Raw genomic sequence first — 27,257 nt, 5'->3', positions numbered from 1 at the left:
ACAAGAAATGGGCTTCACACATTGTGCCCATGTCGGGAATCCCACCCGGGTCTTCGGCGTGACGAGCGAAAGCTTCAGCCACTAGGCTACCCGACCGCCCCTACACACATATGAACAGTGAAACCTTGTTAATCCAGACCCTGTTAATCAGAAACCCCTCCATCTGAAGATACAGCTTGGAATGTATACATATACCAAGGATGCCACTCACTTTGATACTGCTTTGAACAATACAGTGAAACCTTTTTAATCCGGACCCTGTTAATCAGTAATCCCTCCATCTGAAGCTACTGCTTGGAATGTACACATATACAAAGGATGCCATTTTATTTGAATCTGCTTTGAAAAATACAGCGACACCTCGTTTAACCGGACCCTATTAATCCAGAGTCCCTCTATCTGAGGCTACACTGCTTGGAATGTACATATATACAACGGATGTCATTCTATTTGAATCTGCTTTGAACAATACAGTGAAACCTCGTTTAACCGGACCCTGTTAATCCAGAATCCCTCTATCTGAGGCTACAACTGCTTGGAATGTATATATATACAACGGATGTCATTCTATTTGAATCTGCTTTGAACAATACAGTGAAGCCTCGTTTATCCGGAACCTGTTAATCCAGAATCCCTCTATCTGAGGCTACAACTGCTTGGAATGTACATATATACAACGGATGTCATTCTATTTGAATCTGCTTTGAACAATACAGTGAAGCCTCGTTTATCCGGAACCTGTTAATCCAGAATCCTTCTATCTGAAGCTACTGCTTGGAATGTATACATATACAAAGGATGCCATTCAATAGACTCTGCTTTGAACAATACAGTGAAACCTTGTTAATCCGGAAACCCCACCTTTATTATTTATATAATTATTTTTATTATAATCAGGTTATAGAAACTATTCGAAGTATTTAACTTCCTGTTTTTGTACCGAGAAGTCAGTCTCACCGAGATGAATGATTCTGCACACTTATAACTTTATTTTAACAATTAACTTGCAACAGATACGAACACATACGTACACAGCCGTTAGATTCTTAAAATCGATTGCGAAATCATGTTTATTCGCACGGTCGCTGCAGTGCTTGAATCCATATTCGGGGATATACTTTTGTATGTGTCCCAAATATGGTTCTAATTATAGATCTTACCGGGCTAAAAAGTACGGGAAACTGTAAGAACTACACTTACCAGCTGGAACAGTACATCAAGTGGGGACATACGACACTGAAGAGAATACAATCCACAACAGCCTATACCTACATACTATTACAATGTGTGGTGTAGTGACTTGACCATACCATAACGGTTTGCTTGTCACCAGCACACTTCCGGTTTCCGTATTTACACTTCCGGTTTCTGTGAACCATCGTCATATATGGTAGTTTCCGGTTACAGGGAGATGTAAATACGCCTCTGTTTTTATCAAGATGGGGCGGTGGGATAGCCTTTTGGTTCGCTCGTCACACCCAAGGCCTTGGTTAGATTCCCCACATACGTACAATGTGTGAAACTCATTTCTGGTGTCCCCCGTTATGACATTAATTAAATATTGCTAAACGCGGCGTGAAACCATTCTCCTTTTATCAAGCTACTTTAAGACCCTGAAACATGACCTTCATACAATGTAGTCATGATATTATATTAAGTTTGGCATCTTAGCTAATGACTTGGAGTGTTTGATAATGGATTCAAATAAATAAAGTTTAGTTTTGATTTATGAAAGTGTAATAACATATCACTATGATATATGATGGTATCAAATATCATAGGTGACACGGTGCTCCGTGAGATTTCTGGGAGGTTTGACAAGGCATTCCAACAAACATGATTGTTCGAACAAACATGACTGTTTGTAGGGGCTGTCTTCAATAATGCTCCTGTTCTCGGCCATTAACAACTACAGTAAACTTAAGTACGATAAAAATAAACTTAAAGGGACAATCAATTTTAGTTCGTTCATTGTAAGCATATATACAGCATATATACCGCAAATGGACGGGACAAAAAAAAACAGTTCGTTATATCCGTCAGCTCATTATAAGCATGTTCGATATAACCGAATTGCCAAATACTGAAGCATAATATTTGCCCATCAAACTTTGAGTGGAATATAGTTTCTACCTTGGCATTGTCTTTGACGTTCGTCAAGTGAACGTTTTCCAGATGATTAATTTGTTTCTTCCATCGAGACATGTTGATATTTACAGAGATCAAGAATAGATAATTATTATCAAGATTATCAGCGCCACATCCTCGTTCATACTCCCAAGGGAGCCGAGAATGACATTTGGGAGCACACTGCTTCACTGGCCGGGGCAATAAATGATATAGTAATTATTATTTCCATTATTCACCAAAGTGGCAAAAGTTTCCGACCAACGTGACACTGATCTTCCTTTCACACCAACTTGATACATCGTGATACAACTGAGATTTTGTTCAAACCGCGTTCGCCGCAACTCACTTATCACTGACAAACACGTGACTTCCGGTTACCTTAGGCACTATCAAACTATACTATTCACCCCGGAGTGACCGGAAGTGCTTTCTGTTGAAAATACACCGAGTAAAACTTTTTTGAGAATGTCCTTGGATATGTTTATCAGGGGAGAATGTCATTTGAGGTACCAAACATCACACAATAGCATTGTCAAGTGTCAAAACATGTGCTGCTATAGGTCAAAAGGAATTCCTTATGAACAACCTGTCACTCATAAATGCAAATAGCATCTTTCAATTTCTCTGTGTCAGTGTTCTCAACAATTCTATTACAGTGGGCAAACAGACTGACCGCGGTTCCAAATGTCGAGCCTCCTTAAGTGAGAGGTCACCCGCAGCTGAAGGGCTTGGAGCCTCATGTGATAGACATTGTACTTAGTGCAGAGATCAGGAGGTGGGGAAGGTTGGTGAGGGTTAGGGCAAGTTGATCCTGCAGATGATGAACTACATTGTTAAGACTCGACAGGCGAAGATGAGAGTGATTATATAGAAATAATGTTAATGTTCAGCGGTTTGGACTACTGATGTGACAGTCTGTGGTGAAAAGTACGATTCTCTCATCATGGGGTTTGAGCTAGGGACTCTCTTGCTTATTCTCTCTCTCTCTCCCCCTCTCTCTCTCCCGCTCTCGCTATCTCTCTCTCCCGCTATATCTCTCACCCGCTATATCTCTCTCTCCCGGTCACTCTTTCTCTCGCTCTATCTCTCTCGCTCTCCCGCTATATCTCTCACCCGCTATATCTCTCTCTCCCGGTCACTCTTTCTCTCGCTCTATCTCTCTCGCTCTCAATCACGGTCTCTCGCTCTCTCTCTCTCTCTCTCTCTCTCTCTCTCTCTCTCTCTCTCTCTCTCTCTCTCTCTCTCTCAGGTTCCCCACATCTCACTCTCGATTGTATAACGAATTTGTATAATTGTAATTAGTTATAGTCTCGCTCTCTCTCTCCACTCGCTCTCTCTCTCCTCTCTCGCTCCTCTCTCTCGTTGACTCTCTCGCTCTCTCTCACGCTCCCCACTTCTCACTCTCGATTGTCTTACGGATTTGTAGAATTGGTATTAGTTATTCAAATAGTTGCTATCCAACATTATTATATACAGCAGTTTCCAATAATTTCTGAACCACTTTGCCCAATGTTAACCCCATGTAATCGTGTTATTGGGTAAAAGGAAAATCTAATCCGTTAAACAGGTCGTCTCTTATGATCCCTAAATACATGATGTTGGAGATGGTGCAAGCTTATGGGGGTCGTTCAAGTGGGCACTGAACATTGGAACACACTTGAGGTTTGCAACTTAAAGCTAATGTGTCAATCCGTTGCCGTTAACTGCTTTAGAAAAGCAGAAGAACACTTTAGTCAATGATTATGATTCTTCCATTAAAACCTAGTCAAGAAAATTCAATTGAGATATGAAAGTCTCAAGTTATAGACACATAATGGGGAAATAATCCTGATTAAGTTTTTTTGTGCTAGACGCTATTTAGGCGAAGTTATCTGTTCATTAACACGGAAAAGCAAATTGAACCGTCGCCGCCATGCTTGGGTATAACCACTTGGGGGTCTGTTCAACAGAACAGTTGAGACCAAACAATATTAAGGTTTCTTAAATGATAAGCAGCAGCTTGTGAACAGATTGCATACAAAAGTTAGACTTGACAGTTTATTTAAGGCAGTGGCGGGCGCTAGCGGAAGGGAAGGTCATGCTTTACCCTTTTCGCAAACACCTGGTTTCATCACTGATTGTTGGTGATAAATTAATAATTTTCACCGCTATTTTGCGGTTAACGCAAAATGGAATCTGTTTAGGCGACAAATCGAGATTTTTCTCTGGCGTTGACGTTTTTATATTTGAAAATCATCTCAATTATTCATAAAACTACTACTAATAATAATAATAAGAAGAAGAAGAAGAAGAATGATGATGATGATGATGATGATGATGATGATGATGATGATGATGAGAGACCAGTGTAACGAGAAAACAAAACAAATTTTTACAAAAAGTTTCTCCTAAGAATGCTGCCATTGTCGTAGCGGTCTGTGGAAGGCCGATCATGTAGAGAGAAGTCAACTGGACAAGGCGCAGCGGCTTTCGGTCTCCATCGTAAATGGATTTGTCCAGTGTCGGATATCTCCATTATTACTCGTGAGTGTTTGTGGTCGCCAGGTTAGGTACACGCATGACCGTAATCCGATATAGCCTGGATATGACTACCGTCTGCTAAATGCATTACATTCAAATATAGACAACTTTTGTCACATTTGCGTGATAATAACACGTATTGGTAGTTATGGATGTGATAAATATGTGGACACAACCAAATTGAGCTTTTATGTAAATTTTTCGGGGCGTCTGCCAGTTTGGTAAATGCGGAAGAGATTTATGTTCATTCGGTAAAACAATATTTAGGATGCAATTTGAGGATCATATCGTTCGAAGGAAATATATATATATTCGTGTTTTATTATACCAGTCAACGAATACTCATAAACCCCCGATATATAAGACTGAAAAATGGTATATTTAAAAGAAAGAAATATGCCGGGGCAATATTGTTCTGACAGGATTTTACAATATCATGACCTATGCCGTTTATGTAGTCGATGGCAAGCCAAGAAGATGTGTGTGTGTGTGGGGGGGGGGGGGGGGGGGGGGGGGGGGATTTGATGTATTGATGTCACATAAGTGTGTGGTTATTGACGGGACTGGGGAATAATATTAATATGGCATTTTTATGATAAGGAGATGGTAGTTGGGAGGGAAACGATATGTCATCCATCGTACTAAAAGTTTACGCCATGGCGTAAAATAGGCGTTAGGTGGTGATAAATGTGGTAGAATAGGGCAACGAATCAGTGTGGTTTTACGTGCATTTAGCAATAGTCCACCAATATCACAGCGGGGAACACCAGTAGTGGGCCTTGCACATTGTACACATGTGGGGAATCGAACCCCGGAATTTGGCGTGACGAGCAAACGCTTTAACCACTAGGCGACCCGCCGCCTCCAAGAATAGGTCACCGGTTCCCCACTTTTGTCTCCTTCCATGGATCCATTTGTACCCATCATTGTCCATAGCAGAACAACACGAGGCTGGTTGTTAATACTTCATGTGTGTTAACGTTCACCGGATGGTGAAGGTGCTCGCGCTATCGAAGTGTTGCTTACATGGTCAAGGCTTGAGTATTTACGTCATACTGCTGACTGAGATATAACCTCTTCATCTGTATCATGATTGACATTAAAAATCGTTAAATTACATTGACTGTTATAATTGACACTAAACCCTACCTGTACCACAATTGACATTAAACCTCGCCTTATTATGATTGACATTACACCTCACCATTTCATTACTGACATTACACCTCACCATTTCATAACTGACATTACACCTCACCATTTCATAACTGACATTATAACTCGCAATACCATAATTGACATTATACCTCACCATTTCATAATTGACATTAAGACTCGCATTACCATAAATGACATTATACCTCACCATTTCATAATTGACATTATAACTCGCATTACCATAATTGACATTATACCTCACCATTTCATAATTGACATCATAACTCGCATTACCATAAATGCCATTATACCTCACCATTCCATCATTGACATTATAACTCGCATTACCATAAATGCCATTATACCTCACCATTTCATCATTGACATTATAACTCGCATTACCATAAATGATATTATACCTCACCATTTCATAATTGACATTATAACTCGCATTACCATAATTGACATTATACCTCACCATTTCATCATTGACATTATAACTCGCATTACCATAAATGACATTATACCTCACCATTTCATCATTGACATTATAACTCGCATTACCATAATTGACATTATACCTCACCATTTCATAATTGACATTATAACTCGCATTACAATAATTGACATTATACCTCACCATTTCATAATTGACATTATAACTCGCCTCATCATAACTGACATAATGCCCCACCTGTATTTCTTGCGAGACCTCGGCCGAGGAAACACAATTACGTCCACGGATATTACGTTACAAGGACGTTTTCCTTGCTTAATGTGCCAGACGCCAGTGTATAAATAAAAGCGACAAAACCCTTTCCATATTCATAAGAAATCTCTGCTAAAATCAGAGTCGAGTGTACGATTCCGACTCTATGATGAGCATGTGTTTATGAATCACTATCAGATAATGATGACACCAGACGTTCGAGAAAGGTGAGTGTACTCTAAACCAGTGGTGGCTTCCATCTCAAAACAATGGCCTAATTAGGAAGTGAAATGGCCTTTCTCAAATAATATTTGCCACGAGTTGGTTGTATTTCAAACATGGACACATATAAATACCAAAAGCCTAGATTATGTGTCGGTGGTGGTGAAACATCTGGTAAGTCCCTGATTTGTTGTACACTGTTTGTTTGTTTGTTTGTTTGTTTGTTGTTTAACGCCGCACTCAGCAATATTTCAGCTACATGACGGTGGTCTGTACATAATCGAGTCTGGACCAGACAATCCAGTCATTGATGTCATGAGCATCGACCCACGCAATTGGTCAGCGACCACCCGATCCCGTTAGTCGCCTCTTACGACAAGCATAGTCGCCTTTTACGGCAAGCATGGGTTGTTGAAGACCTATTCTCACCCGGATCTTCACGGGTCTTGTAGTATTGATTACGTGGATGTCTTCATATGTTCTCATTGCTATATATTATGGTTTTTGCATTTCAAAATCATCCCCCCCCAGAAATTGGGTTTGGTTTGGTTTGTTGTTTAACGCCGCACTCAGCAATATTCCAGCTATATGACGGCGGTCTGTAAATGATCGAGTCGGGACCAGACAATCCAGTGATTGATATCATGAGCATCGACCCACGCAATTGGGATACGTTGACATGCATCAACCAAGTCAGAGAGCCTGACCACCCGATCCCGTTAGTCGCCTTTTACGACAAGCATTGTCGCCTTTTACGGCAAACATGGGTTGCTGAAGACCTATTCTTCCCCGGATCTTCACGGGTCCAAGAAATAGGTGAACCTGTGCAGACTATATATATTAGGCAGAAAAACAGGGGGTATTTTGTTTTGTCTGGCAATGACAGTAAGTTATTTATGTGGCAAGCTCATTTCCGACCAAATCAAGCTCCCACGCACAACACTGAGAGAGTCATGAAGCACGTGACCTCGGACTGCAGTGCAAGGGGTGGTATGCCAGATTTACTATTGTCACTCAGACTCGGATGTGAGCAAACGCATATTGTTTTCTTGGAACCAAATCCTCAAAGACACTTTATTTAACGCATTTAATCATTAAGGAAGTAACATTGATCATGCGAAGCGCTGAACGTTTACGTGCCGTAGGCATCTTGCAGGCGGGCAAGCGTCAGAATATTGTCGACCAAAATTTGCATGTTTCTCAATCTGTCGTCAGCAGAGTGTGGGCACGATACCAACAAACACATAACGCCGAAGATCGACCCGCTATGGAAGCCCAAGGGCAACAACTCCAGCCCATGACAGATTAGTCAGAGCGATGGCATTATGAAATCGGTTGCAAACTGCAACTCAGGTGAGGGACTGGTTGCAACAGGCAACTGGTGTAAGAGTACATGTTCAGACGGTGCGAAATCGTCTGCTAAGATGGCATTTGCATGCACGGTGTCCACGTGTCATCCCACAACTGCACGTCATTTGAATCAGAGGCGCTGGTGGTGTGGGGAACGTCAGCACTGGAATAATCGACGTTGGGCTATTGTCATGTTTTTTTACGAATCGAGGTTCACTCTCGACTTCCATGACCGAACGTGTCGAGTTTGAGCGTTTTATGGACGTTAACGTCGTACAGCATGATCGGCGTACGATCGTCTAAGCGCTAAGATCGCTTTGTGCATGTGGGCCCTGTGTGTGTGTGCGTGCGTGTGTGTGTGTGCGCGCGCGCGCGTGCGTGCGTGCGTGCGTGCGTGCGTGCGTGCGTGTGTGTGTGTGTGTTTACCATTGTAAAAAAATAGAAAACCATTCAAAACAGGAAAGGATATTCAGCATTACACTCCAGATAAATGTATTTTTGTGCAATTAAAATAGCTTTTTTTCTTTAAAGAAATACGACTGGTAGGTTTGTTTCTGTAAAAAGAATGTTTTTGTCTTCCCACGGTTTCAGATCGGAATAATTTCTGTAACATTTAGTAAATGTTCATTCACACCTCGTCTTGCTATAATTGACTTATATCCCTCCTGTATCATTTATTGACATTATACCTCACAATATCATGATTAACGTTTTTTGACATTTTCATGATTGACTTTATTACTCCGCTTGTGAAAATGAACATTATACCCGATTTTATCATGAATGACATTACCTCACGTGTATCTGATGGCGTTATACCTCAACTGTATCATATGACATTACACCCCACGTGTATCAGATGCCATTAAACTCCACAAGTATCAGATGCCATTAAACTTCATGTGTAACAGATGACATTATACCAAACCTATATCAGATGACATTAAACCCTACGTGTATCAGATGACTTTATATCCCTGATGTATCAGATGACATTACACCCCACCAGTATCACATGACATTACAACCCACCAGTATCAGATGGCATTATACTCCACGTGTATCAGATGACATTATACCCGCCTGTATCAGATGATATTATCCCCCTCGTGAATCAGATGACATTATATCCCACCTGTATCAGATGACATTACACCCCTCGTGAATCAGATGGCGTTATACCCCACATGTATCACATGACATTATACCCCACGTGTATCAGATGACATTATACCCCACGTGTATCAGATTACATTACACCCCACGTATATCAGATGACATTACACCCCGCCTGTATCACATGACATTATACCCTACATGTATCAGATGACATTATTCTCCACATGTATCAGATGACATTATACCCCACGTGTATCAGATGACATTATACCCCACGTGTATCAGATGACATTATACCCCACGTGTATCAGATGACATTACACCCCACGTGTATCAGATGACATTATACCCCACGTGTATCAGATTACATTTATAATTTACACCCCACGTATATCAGATGACATTACGGCCCGCCTGTATCAGATGACATTATACCCCACCTGTATCAGATGACATTACACCCCACGTGTATCAGATGACATTGTACCCCACATGTATCAGATGACCTTATACCCCACGTGTATCAGATGACATTATACCACACGTGTATCAGATGACATTATACCCCACCTGTATCAGATGACATTATACCCCACCTGTATCAGATGACATTATACCCCACGTATATCAGAGTACATTACACCCCGCCTGTATCAGATGACATTACACCCCGCCCGTATCAGATGACATTATACCCCACGTGTATTAGATGACATTACACCCCAGCAGTGTCAGATGACATTGTACCCCACATGTATCAGATGACATTATACCATCCATATATCAGATGACATTATACCCAACGTGTATCAGATGACATTATACCACACGTGTATCAGATGACATTATACCCCACCTGTATCAGATGACATTATACCCCACCTGTATCAGATGACATTATACCCCACGTATATCAGAGTACATTACACCCCGCCTGTATCAGATGGCATTACACCCCACGTGTATCAGATGACATTGTACCCCACATGTATCAGATGACCTTATACCATCCATATATCAGATGACATTATACCCAACGTGTATCAGATGACATTATACCACACGTGTATCAGATGACATTATACCCAACGTGTATCAGATGACATTATACCCCACCTGTATCAGATGACATTATACCCCGCCTGTATCACATGACATTATACCCCGCCTGTATCAGATGACATTATACCATCCATATATCAGATGACATTATACCCCACGTGTATCAGATGACATTATACCACACGTGTATCAGATGACATTATACCCCACGTGTATCAGATGACATTATACCCCACGTGTATCAGATGACATTATACCCCACGTGTATCAGATGACATTATACCCCGCCTGTATCAGATGACATTATACCACACGTGTATTATAACTGCCATTATTCAACATCCACATCAAAGTTATCTTTCCATTCTGGTACCAACTGACGTCACACCTCATCAGTTTTAAAACTGAGCTTGTACCGGATTTGCATCACAACAGATATTTCACCTCACCTCAAGGAAGCAAGGCATTTTTTTTTTAAAAACTACATTAACTGTGGCAACGCTCTACTTATAGTGAACGAAACTAATCAAGGAAATACTCCTCAAATCAGTCTTAAGAGCCCAACCATTGAAACTACTCAAATGCCCACCAAAGACTGCAAGAAGCCGAAATAACCCTTCAGCGTTTCTGGTTAGATTGTGCGCTGTGGTCTGGTGTACCATCGTGCATGGGGGGTCGTAGTTCAGGGAGGGGGTGTATGGGCGTGGTTGAGAGAGGGGGTAGGGGGCACTGTATGTCAGTTACATATCAACCTTTAAGGCAGATTACCCCGGGCAGTCTTGATCTAGACACATCTGAAGGCTAAGGGTTCAGCAATAAATTGTAAAGGAGTTTAGCAATGAGAAACGAAGCCACCATACCTTACCCATACCAGGATCATAGTATGAGCATTAACAGTTCAACAGTGCAGCCCTCTACTTATCCATCCCAATTCATCCGCCTCCGTGTCATTGATTACACATATAAACAAGAAGATAATATGGATGCATATCAAACTGACATAATGATTTATTTTAATGTTAAACGACGACCAGATTAATTAGACGCATGTCGAGCGATAGCAACTAGGGTACATCTCATCACGTCTTTAATTACAAGCAAATTTGCCTATTTTCCAGATGGTAATTATTTTCCCTTTTGTCGGTGTGGAGAAGTAATTCAAAATCAGTAGCAAACAGGGTACAGAGGTACGCGAGAAAAAATCTTACTTCGTTAAAATACGGACAAATTAATGTTATTTGCGGATGTATTTCCCGGACAAAGCCAAACATTATTAATCGCCTAAACGTTTTTTCATGTTCAAGATGACGAGAAACAGTTTGAAAACATGACCTTATTTCAGTCAATGTAAACTTACACACATTTCCGTCTCTATCACCGAAACACATACAGCAGTTTTACAACCTGACACACAGATAACACCGTGCAATAGGAGGATGATTCAACAGCTTCGATTGAAAACATTTTTTGAATCAGAAACACATTTCAAGGCAATGTTTAAGGTTACAACATTCAAGGCCTTAGTAAAGCTTTCAAAACGTTTTATAGCAGACATGTGGTGGTCATTTCCATATTTGACTAATCAGTTACAAATTTGATTCCGGGGCAATTCCCTCTTTTGTATTGCACCATGTTCCCGTGTTTTTACGGGTGGACGATTGGCTTGCCTTTGCATGTGTTTGTGACGGGTGCCACCAGTGGAGCAGGATACGCTCACCTTTTCGCGAACACCTGTCATCACTATTTGAAAGTGAGTCATAATGATTCAGTCGGAATCGTACAATCGACTCTGCTTTTATCAGAAATTTCTTGTGGCTATGGATAGGGTTGTGTCCCTTTTATTTACCTTATTTGTAATGAACGGACAAGGGCATAGCTAATAAATAACAAACGGATTTTTAGATATATTTATATCCGGGGATATATTTCCGTGTCTTTCTCCATCACTTAAACCTTTCTAGCTGTGATATAAAGTACACAGCTTAGAAAATATCGTGTCAAAACTTCCTCATACACAAGCAGTCGTGACCCGTGATGATCCGGGTTAGAAATGATCTTCATCAACCCATGCTTGTCGTAAGACGCGACCATGCTTGTCGTAAAAGGCGACTAACGGGATCGGGTGGTCAGGCTCGCTGACTTGGTTGATGAATAGATTTCTGGAGTATTCCTCATTTGCTCATGATGCTCATGGAACATGCTACACACATTAGATAATAAAGATGATGATACATGGGTAAGTTTCAACACACACACATATCACATGTAATGGTATCACTGGATTGTCTGGTCCAGACACAATTATTGACAGACCGCCGTCATATACATATTGCTGAGTGCGGCGTGAACCAACCAACCAACCAACCAACAAACAAACAAGCACTTGTACCACCCCATACCATACACCAGATATTGCAACTTAACAGCGTGCAACTGGTGGATCATTCAACCGCCTCCTTACGCACTATTTCTGAATCAGTAACACGTTTCAGGCCATGGTTATTTTCAATCAGCTTTGATGATGGCAAGTTTTTCATTCGGAAATCTCACCACTGCTCGGCGCCAGTAATATTGCTGTACCGACGCTGTTCCAGGAAGCTGTAACTGACGTTGATGCCAGCGGACCTCATATATTGAGGACAAATGAGGTACCATGAAGGAAGTAAGTCAGGCATATGGTTCGAGCAGATGAGACCAGCTGGCCTAATTGTGTGTAAAAACAATGTTTATCAACAATGGCACATGATTACTTTAGCATTGGGAAGCTGGAGACTTCTCCCAGTAGTACGGTAAATGCCTATGCAGCGTTACCTGGTAATTGGCATTCGTGCGGTTTATTGGTCATGGTGTCATATCATTGGCTCGTCATATAGACCTTGGATTTGCCTGTCCTATACACGCAACTGAAGAACCGATAAATCATCTGTCTTTGAAAACTGACAGTTTTTGTATTCAGGAACATGACCCAAATCCAGACCAATGTACTTCGTTGTTGGAACGACCGGAACATGACCCAATCACTCCGTGGCGAGAAATAAGGTTTACCGTTATATTTGTCAACTGCCATGCATCGGGAGGAGGATGGTCAGTTTAATGGCGTATCGTAATATGTTGTTTTTTACATGGTAATGGAGTCTGAATATCGGACCACAAAAACATGTTGTTGTGGTAGGACATGGTTACCGTCATCGCGAAACTATCTGGTGTCAGCACTTATGTGAAGTGTTTCATTCGCATAACTTCCACAGTTTTGCCTTTTGCGCCCAATTGGATCCATTTCGCGGATAATCGAGACTTGCTGTTCTCTGTTGTTAGTGTTTTATATTTTATATGCGGGTAAAGAAGAATATTTAAGTAACCTATTTTTCTTTATATCTCTCTAATGAAATGAAACTGGTTGGCGGTTTGTGGCATGAGAATATGTCTTTTCTTGGCTGCCATGTGTCAGTAGCATGTTTTCAGCATAGCAATGATGGTTTTAATTGCTCTCCTTAGAGGTGAGGTGAAGTGGGGTTTAACGTCGCGTCCAGATTATTGCACTTATATAGCGACGTGCATGCACGTGTGTGTGTGTGTGTGTGTGTGTGTGTGTGTGTGTGTGTGTGTGTGTGTGTGTGTCTGCTTGTACTAGTCCGAACTGATGCCGATTTATAGTACTAGCCTACGGAGATACCATGCCGCAGATTAACATGAATACCCAACTCAGACACAGTATACTGAATCCGAGCCGACCAGTCCTTGTTTCAGTCCCTTAATGCCGAGCGCCAGACAGGGTAACAACAAGTACCATCGTTTAACGTCTTTTGGTATGACGCGGCCGGGGATCGAACCCCGAACCTTCCGCTCTACCGCTAGACCAAGAAAGCAATTACTTTTATTTCGATAAATATGTGAATGTCGGAAAGACGTACAACACATTAATTAAGTCATTTGATTAATATCAACATGTCAGCACCATAAATCTATTAATAACCATCTATTATTACAAGGAAAATAAAGATCTAACAAAATGATAAGTATGCTTACATTTAAAAACACGCAATGTTATGTCAATAATGACATGCTATTTTCGTAGAAGGGATGTTCATCACCCAGGCGAAGATGGAGTCGGCAGGTGTACGCATGTTCCTCCTCTAAAACAACTATCTGGATGCTGCTCACGATTGGAGTTATCTAATGTGGATAATAATGTCGTGAACGAGCAAGCTGGGTTTAACGCCAGAGTATTTCGGTTATATCACGGTTTGTAAGCTTACTGTGGGAGGGAAACCCAAAGCGATGCATGCTCTAAAGCTTACCACTTTGGTGAAACCGAGGTTCACTGCTGAGGTGATGACAAACCAAGGATCATGAATGGGGCGAATATAAGGAATATAACTCTGCACAACCATGATTAAATAGCAAAACGATTGCTTCAATTTATTTAGGGTTAAATGACTTCATTCCCCGCCTAAGTAATCGAGACTGGTTGCTTGTACTCTCTGGCGTTCTATATTTCACTATTACTTATATACAGTACCTACAAGTGGTATTCAAGTATACATCTTGATAATAACTATTTCAACCTCCTCTAATGCCCATACTTGAACCCAATACACTTATAACACCGGGCAACTGGTGGATCATTTAACTTCCTCGTCACAGTCTATGGGGGGCACGGGTGGCCCAGTCGCCTAAGGCGCCGCGATTCGCTGTGCAGAGTTACGTCCCTTGGGCACGCCAGAAACCTATGATTGTGGGTTCGAATCCCGGTTCGCCCTGATTATGTTTCTAGGTTTGTCAGCACCATACCCGTGCTCGTGGGTTTCACCGAATTGGAAAACGTCTTAGACCTGCATCACCTCGGGCTTTCCTCCCACATTAAGCTGACACGCCGTGATATAACTGGAATACTGTTAAAAGCGGCGTTAAACCCAACTCACTCACTCACTCACTCACAGTCTATGGCGTCGAATGATTTGCTTGATGTGTATACACGCAGTTACAGAACCAGTAAATCGTTTATCTTTTAATATTGAAATTATATATAATTCTGTAGATCACTGAACCTGGACATGACAATCCAGTGATCGACATTGTGAGCAACTATCAACGCCGTAGGGTAAGTTGACACGCAAAGTCACCGCGTCTTACTACCATCATCGGTGCTAGGGATCAATTCTAACCAGGAATTCCTTGTGTATGTTCGCAGAAAGGATATACTGACACTGATATACTGTTCGCAGAAAGAATATACTAACACTGGTTTACTGTTCGCATAAAGGCTATACCGACAGTGCTACGGTGAGCGCAATAGCTGTCAAACGCTAGTGACGTTTATATTGGGCTAGTGACATTTCCATGAAGCTGGTCCGACTGTCTAGTTGCAAACTGTAATCAATAAGTATTTATTTCCACAAGTCATCAAATCAGTTAAGGCGTCATTTAATGTCAAAGTCTGCTGTCATTCTGTTTTTATTTTCGTAGTTTATGGCAAGTGTTAGGGATCAGTAAAATATGACGAGGACTTGCAGCATTTCTTCTTAGCATGCCCACGGCCAGTGAACTTTGGATACTAATTCCTACGCTGCGGTGATATACTGTAGAAAGGATAATACTGACCTGGTTGTTTATTTTCTCTCCATCAAAGAACTTAGTCGAAGCTGATAAAGTTGTATTGAATAATGTGGATGATAATAGCATCAGATTACCTCCGCTTTGGACAATACAGCGAGACCTCGTTAGTGAGGCTCGTGTTACGCCGGAAATCCCTACCTACGGACGGAATGTGTGTACGAGGGGAGCCTGGTATATCTAGGTTGTTGCTATGGTTATATGTGACATAAATTGGCACTGACCTGTGTTTATTAAGTCATTTTTTACGCTACTGCGTGCTCCAGGCTAAATGACTTCGTCTTTGCGATTCCCTACTCCTTAGAATTGACATTAGACTAACGCTCAGTCTTTGACAATATATAAGTTTAACGGAAACAAACAACTCTATTTAAATTGAAAAGGAGCCCTGGTGAGATGGGAGATTCAGAGGTGGAAAATCTAGACTTGCTTCATTTAAGGCTATGGCATTACAATAAGCTGGATCAGGGAATGTGAGACAGATTACATTGAAATGACCAAAACTGTTTAAGTCGCATACATTGATAGATGGATTTAGGCAGTTTGTGGGGAGGCTGCCCCATCAGACGCCACAAATAAACGATTGATGGAGGACTATCAACGTGGGACAAAGAGAGAAAAGGAGTAATATCAACGTGGGAGAGAGAAAAAGAGGAATATCAACGTGGGAGAGAGAAAAGGAGGAATATCAACGTGGGAGAGAGAAAATGACCCCGCTCTGGGCGACCGAAAACCATAACAACAAAAGAAAACGCAGATTGCGTTGTTACAACCCTTAATATAAAGATTACTCTTAATGTAAATATGTTTACATTAAAGGTTCCGCGTTAACTCTTAATGTAAAAAAATATACATTAATGGTAGTGCCATCAACCCTTAATGTAAAATATATTTTTATTACATTAAGGTTAATATCGTACATATCGCCCCTAATTGTAAAAGCGTCTTATAAACGAAGTTTGATTGGACATATAGGAACATTATGCTATGTTTACAATTTCATTGTTTTTGTTCGGTTTCTTATAATCATTCGTAATTCAACTTTGTGCGTTTTCTCAGAAACTGTATGGAGAAGATTAGGAGAGCCATGGAACTGGTCTAAGTGCACTGCGCCTTCTACGAGTAATATATCCCTACTACCACTAAAGAACGACCACCTGGGTAGTTACAGATTTTCTTTTAGTTCTTTCAACATATCATTTAAACTGATTTCTTTTAATCTTTGTGATGAGGTGAAATTGGGTTTAACGTCACGTCCAAGATTATTCAGTTATATAGCGACGTGCATGCACGTGTGTGTGTGTCTGCTTGTAATCACCGGGCTAATGCTAGCCCACTGAGATACCATGCCGCAGTTTTACATGAATACAAGTAACCCACTCAACCCACACAGTATACTGACTCCTAGCCGACCAGTCCTTGTTTCAGCCCCTTAATGCCGAGTGCCAGACAGGGTAACAACAAGTCCCATCTTTTAACGTCTTTTGGTATGAGGCGGCCGTTGATCGAATCCCGGACCTTCCGCTCTCCGGGCAGACGCTCTACCACTAGACCACAAAAGCGGTCGATATGTCTAGAAAGAAAAGTCAGCATTTAAGAGTAAATTTTACATTAAGGGTTGTACAGGTGCCTTGCAAATCAAATCATGTTGTTTACGAACAGGGTGTCTTGTTCGTTATGCGATTTTGGTTAGACTATGCATAGACTCGTTAGTCCAGCCAAAATGTAACTCCAGAATTCCAGCCTAATTCGGCAAGAGCGGAAACTGGACTTTTACAGTCAGTTAACTCCCTTGCCTCAGCAAGATGGTGAAGTAATTGAAACGGCTATCATTGTCATGTTTTGGACCGAAAGTTTTCAGCTTAGTAAGGTTTTGATAACGTAGGAAACGTTTTGTTCTGATCTACTTTTAAAGTGTATACTTTCGTTTCCTCGGCAGGTTATGTCAAAGATTTATGCCCGATGCATTCCCAGATGGTATTGGATGTAATGAAGGCTGTGTAACTAGAAATATCGCAACCCAGAAGATTTTCTTTTCTGGCTAGTGCCAGGTGTTGAGATGGAGATCCTTCACTATGATCCCGACAGCAAACAAGAGTCCAAGTCAAAACACTTTGGGTCTCCTAAAACCAAGAAGTTCAAAGGAACCAGATCCACTAAGAAAAGTATGACCACCTTCTTTGGGGACAACAAAGGCATAATACACATCGATTATTTACCAAGGGGAAACGATTGCGCAAGTCTATCAAAGAGAAGCGTTGATGCAAACTTCGACGTGGTGTTCAGAACATGCTCCAGTTCACACCAATTATGTTGCAGTGGCTGCTATATGGATATGGACACGGGCTCATCCCATCCACTATAATCACCAGATCTTGCCCAAAGTCACCACCTGTTTCCAAATTTGAAACAAAAACCCGTTTGTGATCAAAGATATTACGAGGACAATGACCTCGCTACTGTGGAGGGTAATTTGACAGAGCAGGGTTTGACCTTCAACAAAACAATAGAAGCCTGGAGAAGAGATGAAACACGTGCACTGAACTGCAAGGAGACTATATTGAAAGATATATAAAGCTCGCTCCAATATTAATATTTCAGTTCTATGTATGCTATGCTCAACACATACAAAGGCAAGTTAATCCGACAGGTCTTCTTTACAATGGAAGACGGAATAAGGTTTCTGACGTTGGAAGACTGATCATGATCTATGTCAAACCCACCATTACCATAAAAAGAAAAAAAAAGTAAAAGAGAAGTAATTTCTTTGAAAATAACAAAATCTGAAGATACATTTCAGCGCTCTCGGTCTTGGCATTTGTTCCTGCATAAAAATAGAAATTCAACTTATATAGGTTTATCTTAGACAATGTATTTCTTTCATGCGACCTTTATGTTCCTCCCGAGTCATCATTATTGTGGCTTATGCAAATTATTTCTCGAGGCAACAGTTTCGCTTACAAGCTATTTATAGCCCATGGGGTTTTCCAGTAACGTAGGTCCGTATTACTCTGCAGCATTTCTTGCAGTTCCTCAGATAATGATCGAGACTGATTGAGGCAGTATTTCAGCGATATGACGGCGGTGTATCCCAAGAATAGCTTTATCTCATTGCACCCATATAGAGAACACTTTAACCACTAAACCAACACCTAACCCAAGTATCATAAGCCATTTCTGCTAAAAGTCAAAGTCCATTGTACGATTCCGACGATATCATGAGCATGTGCTAAGGAATCACTACAGTGGTAGCCTCTCAAATAGAGATGATATCAGGTGTTCGCGAAAAGGTGAGCGTATCCTGCCCCAGAGGTGACACCCGTCTCAAACATATGCAAAAATTGTTCAGTGAAAGCAAGGGTTGTCTTTGGCCACCAAGCCTTTCAACTTCCGCATAGATTCTGACACGACGCGTATTCTTAAGAACTTCAAAATGGAGCAAACTGAACGGAAAGGTTCCTTCCAGAGATCCTACTTTTTACGAAATAAAAAGGTCGTGCTACACACCTGTGCTTATTTATCATTAACCGTGCGGGATAAATGAGATATATTTTCTGAAGAGACGACACATATATCATCAGAAACTCTCTCTTTAGGAAGGCGAGCATGACGTTCCTCTCGCCATCTCATCCTACTTGTGTTCAACTTGAGAATGTTGAGTGTGTGTGACTGGTCGAACGATTTTTTACAGGTAAACATCATCACAGCATCGCAGATCGCAGAGTGAGTGAGTGAGTGAGTGAGTTGGGTTTAACGTCGCTTTTAACAGTATTCCAGTTATATCACGACGTGTCAGCTTAATGTTGGAGGAAAGCCCGAAGTGATGCAGGTCTAAGACGGTTACCACTTCGGTGAAACCCACGAGCACGGGTATGGTGATGACAAACCTAGAAACATAATCGGGGTGAACCGGGATTCGAACCCGCAATCATAGGTTTCTGGCGTGCCCAAGGGACGTAACTCTGCACAGCGAATCGCGGCGCCTTAGACGACTGGGCCACCCGTGCCCCCTGAGTGAGTGAGTGAGTGAGTGAGTGAGTGAGTGAGTGAGTGAGTGAGTGAGTGAGTGAGTGAGTGAGTGAGTGAGTGAGTGAGTGAGTGAGGTGTGTTTAACGCCTCTTTGAACAGGCGTTTTATATCACGACGAGACTGCTCGGTGTGGAAAGGAAACCAGAAGCTGACAAACCTAGTTACATAACGCAAGGATTTGCAGATGAGTGAGTGAGTGACTGGGTGAGTGAGTGAGTGCCCACACAATACCTACACAAGTCACTTATGTCACAGGGACGGTGAGGTAGCACAGTGGATGGAGCGTTCGTTGAATACGCCGAAAACCCAGGTTCGAATTTCCACAATTTCAATTTATGGTGTCCCCAGCCGTGATACAATGGCGTTAAACTCAATTCACACACTCACTATCACCCTAGGAACCTATTTTGTTTCAAATAGACAATGGAAAGTTATAAAAACAAGCAAATCGCCTACTGACCTACCCTTTTCCCTTTTTATGGACATAACTATTATTCAATCAAATACTAAATAATGCACCATGCCATCAAAGTTATTGAAGTAATTGTATTAAGTAGTTAGAACTGTTAAATGTGTCTATAATTGCCTAATTCTACGGATCCGCTGACCTCAAATGTTTCATTGTTTGTTTGTTGTTTTACGCCGCGCTCAGCTATATTCCAGCTATATGACGGCGATATGTAATTAATCGAGTCTGGACCAGACAATCCAGTGATTAATATCATGAGCATCGATCCACGCAATTGGGATACGATGACATGCATCAACCAAGTCAGCGAGCCTGAACACCCAATCCCGTTAGACGCCTCCTACGACAAGCATAGTCCCTCAAATGCAGAATATATGAAATAGAATAAATAATTTGTATTCCCGCGTGGTTTATTCATGAATTCTTTTCCCAATAAAACAAATTCAACGGAGACGGGAAAGAGGGGTTTATTTGACTTAATAACAAACATATTTTATTTAACTTCTGGTTTTTTTAATTCCTTTCCGGTAGGCAACCCTGAAATATAAAACGTCAACGCCAGAGATGAAGTCTCGATATATCCGAAACAGGTTTCATTGGACCTTTAAGGCAAAATAGTGATGAAAATTAAATTATATGAATGGATTACTGAAAATCAGTGATGACACCAGGTGATCGCAAAAAGGGTACCAGTAGCACCCGCCTCTCACACGATTTGCATGAAAAGGTTAAAAACAAGTTTTACTGTACAGTAAACTACGGTTATAACGAACTCAAATAGACCACTAATTTTAGTTCGTTATAACCGTAGTTCGTTATAAGCGTATATAGAACATCTATACAGCAAATGGCAAAAATTAAGTTCGCAATATCCGTCAGTTCGTTATAAGCGTGTTCGTTATAAACGTATTTAACTGTATCTTCATTCGACCAACGGCCATTGTTAGCCTGTCATTAAATCCGTTAGATAAAGAACATAAACGCCTAAAACATTCCAGTCGAGAATGTTAAACTATTTGGCTGCTACAGAGAACACTTTCAACAGGCCCTACACAGATGAATGGGTCTTGCCATTCAGCAACTGCAAGATGAAAGATAAGGAACTGCTCTGTCACCTGCATCAAGAATTAATGTACCCCAACCACACATATAACTAAAGAACAGGTATTCTCAAACAAACATACAGGGCTGTTTCAACGTATTTACGAGATCTGAATCTACTCTGTTATTTCCGATTACATCACTGCGTAAACACACCTGCACGTGCCCTTGTCGTCACGTGAACACATGGCTGGTTCTGGTTAGGGATAAGAACATGCAAGCTGTCTGCAAGCAAAGGTGTTTATCATACTCTCAGAGTGTTTATCTGATTTTGTGTTGGAGCTTTATTGGTTAGAAGTTTAGAAAATACACCTTGCTTATTTAGATCCAAGTTTGTTAATTGGAATATTTGAGTCAAGAGTCAATTAATTATTTCTAGCGGGATTTAGCACGGATACAGCTATGAGGAAGAGGTGTGAAATGTGTGTTCACAAAATAATCTGAGACACTTTGTGTCTGGAATGGTCGTCTAAACATACACCTGGAAATGGTTATAGCTTTACTCCGTCTTTATTTTCGTATGACCCGTGAAGATCCAGGGTAGGATAGGTCTTCAGTAACCCATGCTTGCCGTAAAAGGCGACTAAGCTTGTCGGAAGAGGCGACTAACTGGATCGGGTGATCAGGCTCGCTGACTTGGTCGATGCACGTCATCGTATCCCAATTGCTTGAATCGATGCTCATGATGTCAATCACTGGACTGTCTGGTCCAGACTCGATTATTTACAGACCGCCATCATATAGCTGGAATATTGCTGAGTGTGGCGTTAAACAACAAACAAACAAATAATTATGTATGTTTTGGAAATATCGATATGAGACATTGATTTTTTTTATTGATGTTCACGATAGCGCCGATACAGTTTGGGCAATTGATCAAAGAACACAGTACCGTACATAGGTCGCAAGAACTGATCATGTCAAAGATTTTTTGTTTGATTGATTGTTTGTTTGTTTGTTTATTGTTCTTTAACGCCGCACTCTATACACAATATACCAGCAATATGCAAGCGGTCTGTAAATAATCGACGGACGAGACAATCCAGTCATTGACATCATGATCATCAGTCTACGCAATTGGGATACGATGACATGCATCACCCAGCCAGCGAGTCCGATCACCTGATCCCGTTAGTTGCCTCTTAGGTCAAGGTCATGTCAAGAGGCAGAGGAAGTGCAATGTTCAGGGTCGTCAAGTAACTATTAGCCTGGAGCAGTTACAAAACATGTCATAAGAAAAACGAATTTGGCTTTTTGATAAACCGACCGAGGAGCAAAACAAACAATACTTCTCGGACGATTTTATCATATGCTTGATTTCAGCACACAAAGAATACTACGTGGTTCTATTTTTGAAAGGGGGCACGGGTGGCCCAGTCGTCAAAGGCGCCGCGATTCGCTGTGCAGAGTTGCGTCCCTAGGGCACGCCAGAAACCTATGATTGTGGGTTCGAATCCAGGTTCGCCACAATTATGTTTCTAGGTTTGTCAGTACCATACCCGTGCACCGAAGTGGTAAACGTCTTAGACCTGCATCACTTCTGGCTGTCCTCCCACACTAAGCTGACACGCCGCGATATAACTGGAATACTGTTAAGAGCGGCATTTAACTCACTCACTCACTCTAAATTTTTAAAACTTTTTAAATCAAAAAGAAAACATATAAACCAATTTATTTTTACACAAAATTACCCAGCCACAGATCACTTTTGACAAACTGTTGCAGGAATGAGTGATGGTTACATAGACCGAGTCCATTTTAATAACAGTTCTTTCATTTCTCAATTACATAAAAAGCAAATTCTGTATACTTTCTTTTGCCCCTCAGTTAAGTTCAATATAAGTGTATCACTTTGTAAATTAGAATAAATGGGTTATGAAAACTATTTTGTATACGAAACATATAGTGTGCGGTGCCTAACTTTGCTCCGGGTGTAGTTGAGAAGCTGTGACCACATGGGTCCGTAATAGAGTTGTGATACGTTTACACACTATACTCGCTGATCTATAAAACGTCCATTTGTATGAGACCCGTGAAGGTCCGGGGTAGAATAGGTCTTCAGCAACACATGCTTGTCGTAAGAGGCGACTAACGGGATCGGGTGACTTGGTTCATGCATGTCATCTATCCCAATTGCGTGGATCAATATTAATCACTGGATTGTCTGGTCCAGACTCGATTATTTAGAGACGGCCGTCATATAGCTTTAATATTGCTGAGTGCGGTGTTAAACAACAAACCAACCAACCAACCATTTGTTTGATTGCTATATGTTTTAAAACACGCAGCTGAAAAATGATAACATAAGCAAAACATCCACAATTTAGATATTTAGATCAGATATATGTTACAGTCAATGTGTAAAATCAGTTAATTCACTTAGGCAGTTTTACAAAATGCCAAGTAAATATCAGTATTTCAGTCATTTTACAAATTCACTGAAAAATATGTCCATGTATTTGACAAACTGAGAAACATATTGAGAAGTTCAAAAGGGCTTAAAAACATCACAAAACTTTCGTTTGCTTTTGATTCTGAAATTTTCAATCACTGTGTCATGAAATTCAACATAAAAATGTTTGCAATTCGTTATCATAATCATAAAATATACGGAAACATAATTGTAAAATGAGTGAACTATTTAGGCGTTCTGTAAATTGCCAAAGTGAAATTACGCCAAAAAGTGAAATATACTATGTACAGGCATTTTCATACAAGCGTGTTGTACAAATTAGGTGAGTGGTGGGCGTTACAGGTCGAGCAGGGCATGCTAACACAGTTCGCGAACACCTGGTGCCATCACCGATTTTCAGTGACCAATTCATATTATTTTCATCAATATTTTGCCTTTTACGTTCAGGAGAATCTGTTTCCGCAGGAAATAAAGACTGGCATTTTGAATTCACTCCAGTAAGGGCAAAATCCCAAGGATTACATTGATTAACGACCACATTAACGACGTCTCACTGTATACGAACGTTCACCTTCAGTACCCCAGGTGAAACCCCATGTCAATCACATCACCGCTTTATTCATGATGGAAATGAATTAGACATACGAATAATGCAAACCGGATTATCGATATCGATTTTGTTATCCTCAAATAGTTGTTGCAATTGAATCGTTGGTCTAGGATTAAGTATGTATGCATGCATGCATATACATACGTATCAGCCTGGCTCGTGGCACGTGCTGTTGACGGCCCCATTCTAAATGACTGATAAGTATATTTCTATTCTGCGTTATCAATAATGTTCACTTCCTTTGTTTCCTCCTATCCTGGTTGTTATCAGCAACAGCGGAAAACACAATGATTATTATTTACAGGTCGCTACTGCATATGGAATTGTAAATTAAGAGATTAACGGATGTACAATAATATAGATGTACTAATATATGGATGTTGAACACATTTATCAAAGGGTAACCATACTGTTTTCCTTTCTAGAATGTGATTTCATCAGGTTTACGGGTAGAGATCGTTGAGAGAATATTGCTCACATATGCTTTACGGGTAGAGATTGTAGATAGATTGTTGTTCATACATGGTTTACAGGTAGAGATTGTAGATAGATTGTTGTTCATATATAGTTTACGGGTAGAGATTGTAGATAGATTGTTGTTCATACATGGTTTACAGGTAGAGATTGTAGATAGATTGTTGTTCATATATAGTTTACGGGTAGAGATTGTAGATAGATTGTTGTTCATACATGGTTTACAGGTAGAGATTGTAGATAGATTGTTGTTCATATATAGTTTACGGGTAGAGATTGTAGATAGATTGTTGTTCATATATGGTTTACGGGTAGAGATCGAAGAGAGAATATTGTTCACATATGGTTTACATGTAGAGATCGAAGAGAGAATATTGCTCACATATGGTTTACATGTAGAGATCGAAGAGAGAATATTGTTCATATATGGTTTACATGTAGAGATTGTAGATAGATTGTTGTTCATATATAGTTTACAGGTTGAGATTGTAGATAGATTGTTGTTCATATATAGTTTACAGGTAGACATCATGCTTAATAGCTCGAAATGTCTTCACGTTTAGATTACTGGTAGACGGTAGATTACTGGCAGAAATGTCTCTCACGAATCATCTACAGCCAAAAGATAACACTATAGTCTCTAACCATAACCAGGATCTCGCAGGTGACTTTGGTTCAACGCCGCTTTGAAATCAGTTCAGTTAAGACCACCCCCTTTGGTCGAGAGGGGTGGACAGACGCGTCATTCCAAAAGACGTTAAAAATGGTACTTGTTGTCATGCTGCCTGGCACTCGGCATTAAGGGGCTAAAACAAAGACTTTCGGCTCGGTGTCAGTGTACTGTGTTTGACTGGGGTATTCATGTTAAACTGCGGCATGGTATCTCAGTGGGCTAGCATTAGCCCGGTGATTACAAGCAGACACACACACGTGCATGCACGTCGCTATATAAGTGAATAATCTTGGACGCGACGTTAAACCCAATTTCACCTCACCACAAAGATTAAAAGAAATCGGTTTTAATGATATGTTGAAATAACCAAAAGTAACTACCCAGGTGGTCGTTCTTTAGTGGTAGTAGGGATATGAAGGGTGCAGTGCACTGAGACCAGTTCCATGGCTCTACTATTCTACTCCATACAGTTTCTCCAAACAGCGGAAATATTTGAATGATTGTAATATTGCTGCGACGTTAACCAGCAAAGAAACAGAAGCTGTGATGCAAGTACGGTATATAATACCACATATGTCATGAATAAATAGAACCATATTTCTCAGGATAAATATGATTCTGGGAATAATTTAGGAAAAAGGGAACTGACAACTGAAAAATAAATTACTTAAATTGTTTTATCTTGCATATAAACCCCCCATCTGCATATATAATAGCGTGATAGCGTAAGATGTTGTCATCCCTGGATACAAAACAAGAAACTAATTCATAGAATTCTTCACGAGTCGATGAAAATTTATGATAATGACACAAGGTGTTCAAGAAAGGCGCGAGGATATTATACGTTGACGTCCAGAAGTCCAACTGACGGTTATTTTTGACTGTGACAATATCATTTCTACCTTTGAAACCAACAAGGACTGGTCGGAGTCAGTATTGCGAGTCTTATCGGGGTATTCCTATTAAACTGAGGCATGGTATCTCAATGGGCTAGCACATTTAAACCGGTATCAGTCCGGACTAGTACACACACGCGCGCGCGCACACACACACACACACGCACGCACGCAAGCAAGCACGCACAAGTACGCACGCACGCACGCACGCACGCACGCACATCCATATACACATAACATATCAGGTACAATACGTGCTTAAATACAACCGTTGAACCAGACAGAATTACACATATGTATGGCAACAGTCTGGATATGCGCTAGGATTCAATACACCGGAGTCAGCTGTGTTGAAGGATGGCGACACATATCGAAATGCGGACAACAGGCAGACAGGTGGTTGGATAGATGAGAAGCGATATTGACATATGCATCAACGCTCCGATTACAATGATTGCCCTACGGATAAAAACGAATGCACTCCGGGCAAAACGAAAGAACTTCGGATTATAAAGATTGACTTGCAAGTTATAATGAATAAACTTCGGGCTAAATGAGTAAATTCGGATTAAAACAATTTAATTTGGGTTAAAGCGAACCAACATTGGGTAATACAATTGAACTTGGGATTTTAATAATTAAACTTCGAATTACAACGGTTGAACTTCGGATTATAACGAATGAATGTCGGATAAAAAGAACTGACATT

At 40.8% G+C, this 27,257-nt stretch overlaps 1 protein-coding gene across 3 annotated transcripts in view; it reads right to left on the bottom strand.

The window, feature by feature from the left end:
• The window catches only part of LOC124134291 (guanylate cyclase 32E-like), a 152,847-nt gene that overhangs the window by 55,948 nt on the left and 69,642 nt on the right, over positions 1-27,257 (bottom strand). The window contains exon 1 of one of the 3 annotated variants that reach the window (XM_046499029.2): positions 1,201-1,325. The exons of the other annotated variants lie outside the window; for them this stretch is intronic. The gene's annotated coding sequence lies outside the window, so the exon portion shown is untranslated. Of the gene's footprint in view, positions 1-1,200; positions 1,326-27,257 lie in introns of those variants that run through there. 3 annotated transcript variants of the gene reach the window in all.

The sequence above is a fragment of the Haliotis rufescens genome, unplaced genomic scaffold, assembly GCF_023055435.1.
Source record: "Haliotis rufescens isolate VD_foot unplaced genomic scaffold, xgHalRufe1.0.p SCAF_11, whole genome shotgun sequence".
In the NCBI taxonomy this organism is placed as follows: Eukaryota; Metazoa; Mollusca; class Gastropoda; order Lepetellida; family Haliotidae; genus Haliotis; species Haliotis rufescens.
Note: the sequence above shows the minus strand (reverse complement) of the source record. Positions and strands in the feature narration are given on the sequence as shown.